The sequence below is a fragment of the Sesamum indicum genome, unplaced genomic scaffold, assembly GCF_000512975.1.
Source record: "Sesamum indicum cultivar Zhongzhi No. 13 unplaced genomic scaffold, S_indicum_v1.0 scaffold00271, whole genome shotgun sequence".
NCBI lineage: Eukaryota > Viridiplantae > Streptophyta > Magnoliopsida > Lamiales > Pedaliaceae > Sesamum > Sesamum indicum.
In genome coordinates, this window is record NW_011628165.1 from 55,307 (window position 1) to 58,702 (window position 3,396).

Below are 3,396 nucleotides of genomic sequence, written 5' to 3' on the forward strand. Positions count from 1 at the left end.
GAAAATGCTCAAATTTTAGCTTTTTTGCAGGTTTATTAAAACAAGTTTGTTTCCCTTTTATACTAACTTGTAGTTATTATTACGTTTAGAAAATTTACCACACTAATGCTTGGGACTACACCAACGTTTGGGACTGGTTTCGTCGAATTTTGAGAACGTTCAAAATTTAGCTGTTTTGTACGATTTTATTAAAGCGAGTTTGTTTCCCTTTTATGCTAACTTGTAGTTATTATTACGCTTAGCAAATTTACTACATAAATGCTTGGGTCTAGACCAATGTTTGGGTCAAGTTTCGTCGTATTCTGAAAACGTTCAAAATTTAGCTGTTTTGCAAGATTTTATTAAAGCAAGTTTGTTTCGCTTTTATACTAACTTGTAGTTAGTATTACCCTTAGCAGCTTTGAAAATTACCACACTAATGCTTGGGTCTAGACCAACGTTTGGGACAGGTTCGTCGAATTCTGAGTACATTCAAAATTTAGTTGTTTTGCACGGTTTTATTAAAGCAAGTTTGTTTCCCTTTTATGCTAACTTGTAGTTATTAAACGCTTAGCAAATTTACAACATAAATGCTTGGGTCTAGACCAATGTTTGGGTCAAGTTTCGTCGTATTCTGAAAACGTTCAAAATTTAGCTGTTTTGCAAGATTTTATTAAAGCAAGTTTGTTTCGCTTTTATACTAACTTGTAGTTAGTATTACCCTTAGCAAATTTACAATAGAAATGGATGGGTCTAGACCTGCAATTGGGTCAAGTTTCGTTGAATTATGAGAACGGTAAAAAGTTAGCTGTTTTGCATGGTTTTATTAAAACAAGTTTGTTTCCCTTTTACACTAACTTTTAGTTATTATGCTTAGAAAATTTAACACACAATCTCTTGGGTCTAGACCTATGTTTGAGTCAAGTTTCGTCGAATTATGAGAATGCTCAAAATTTAGCTGTTTTGCACGGTTTTATTAAAACAAGTTTGTTTCCCTTTTATACTAACTTGTAGTTATTATTACGTTTAGCAAATTTACAACACAAATGCTTGGGTCTAGACAAACGTCTGGGTCAAGTTTCGACGAATTCTGAAAACGTTCGAAATTTAGATGTTTTGCACGGTTTTATTAAACAAAGTTTGTTTCCCTTTTAAACTAACTTATAATTATTATTATGCTTAGCAAATTTACTACACAAATGCTTGGGTCTAGACCAATGTTTGGGTCAAGTTTCGTCGAATTTTGAGAACGTTCAAAATTTAGACAAATGCTTGGGTCTAGACCAATGTTTGGGTCAAGTTTCGTCGAATTTTGAGAACGTTCAAAATTTAGCTATTTTGCCCGGTTTTATTGAAGCAAGTTTGTTTGCTTTTTCTACTAACTTGTACTTATTATTACGCTTAGCATATTTACAACACAAATGGATGGGTCTAGACCTGCGATTGGGTCAAGTTTCTCGAATTCTGAGAACGTTCGAAAGTTAGCTGTTTTATACGGTTTTATTAAAGAAAGTTTGTTTTCCTTTTATGCTAACCTTTAGTTATTAGTACGCTTAGCAAATTTACAACACAAATGCTTGGGTCTAGACCAACGTTTGGGTCAAGTTTCGTCGAATTTTGAGAACGTTCAAAATTTAGCTATTTTGCACGGTTTTATTAAAGCAAGTTTGTTTCCCTTTTATACTAACTTGTAGTTATTACTACGCTTAGAAAATTTAACACACAAACTCTTGGGTCTAGACCAATGTTTGGGTCAAGTTTCGTCGAATTCTTAAAACGTTCAAAATTTAGCTGTTTTCCACGATTTTATTAAAGCAAGTTTGTTTCGCTTTTATACTAACTTGTAGTTAGTATTACCCTTAGCAAAGTTACAACACAAATGCATCGGTCTGGACCTGCAATTGGGTCATGTTTCGTTGAATTATGAGAACGTTAAAAAGCTAGCTGTTTCGCACGGTTTTATTAAAACAAGTTTGTTTCCCTTTTATACTAACTTGTAGTTATTATTACGCTTAGAAAATTTAGCACACAAACTCTTGGGTCTAGACATATGTTTGGGTCAAGTTTCGTCGAATTCTGAGAATGCTCAAAATTTAGCTGTTTTGCACGATTTTATTAAAGCAAGTTTGTTTCGCTTTTATACTAACTTGTAGTTAGTATTACCCTTAGCAAATTTACAACACAAATGGATGGGTCTGGACCTGCAATTGGGTCAAGTTTCGTTGAATTATGAGAACGTTAAAAAGATAGCTGTTTCGCACGGTTTTATTAAAACTAGTTTGTTTCCCTTTTATACTAACTTGTAGTTATTATTACGCTTAGAAAATTTAGCACACAAACTCTTGGGTCTAGACATATGTTTGGGTCAAGTTTCGTCGAATTCTGAGAATGCTCAAAATTTAGCTGTTTATACGGGTTTTATTAAAAAAAAGTTTGTTTCCCTTTTATACTAACTTGTAGTCATTATTACGCTTAGCAAATTTAAAACACAAATGCTTGGGTCTAGACCAACGTATGGGTCAAGTTTCGTCGAATTGTGAAACCGTTCAAAATTTAGCTGTTTTGCACGGTTTTATTAAACAAAGTTTGTTTCCCTTTTAAACTAAATTGTAATTATTATTACGCTTAGCAAATTTACTACACAAATGCTTGGGTCTAGACCAACGTTTGGGTCAAGTGTCGTTAAATTCTGAAAACGTTCATAATTTAGCTGTTTTGCACGATTTTATTAAAGCAAGTTTGTTTCCCTTTTATACTAACTTGTAGTTATTATTACGCTTAGCATATTTACAACACAAATGGATGGGTCTAGACCTGCGATTGGGTCAAGTTTCTCGAATTCTGAGAACGTTCGAAAGTTAGCTGTTTTATACGATTTTATTAAAGAAAGTTTGTTTTTCTTTTATGCTAACTTGTAGTTATTAGTACGCTTAACAAATTTACAACACAAATGCTTGGGTCTAGACCAATGTTTGGGTCAAGTTTCGTCGAATTCTTAAAACGTTCAAAATTTAGCTGTTTTCCACGATTTTATTAAAGCAAGTTTGTTTCGCTTTTATACTAACATGTAGTTAGTATTAGCCTTAGCAAATTTACAACACAAATGGATGGGTCTGGACCTGCAATTGGGTCAAGTTTCGTTGAATTATGAGAACGTTAAAAAGTTAGCTGTTTCGCACGGTTTTATTAAAACAAGTTTGTTTCCCTTTTATACTAACTTGTAGTTATTATTACACTTAGAAAATTTAGCACACAAACTCTTGGGTCTAGACATATGTTTGGGTCAAGTTTCGTCGAATTCTGAGAATGCTCAAAATTTAGCTGTTTTGCACGGTTTTATTAAAATAAGTTTTGTTTCCCTTTTATACTAACTTGTAGTTATTATTACGCTTAGCAAATTTACAACACAAATGTTTG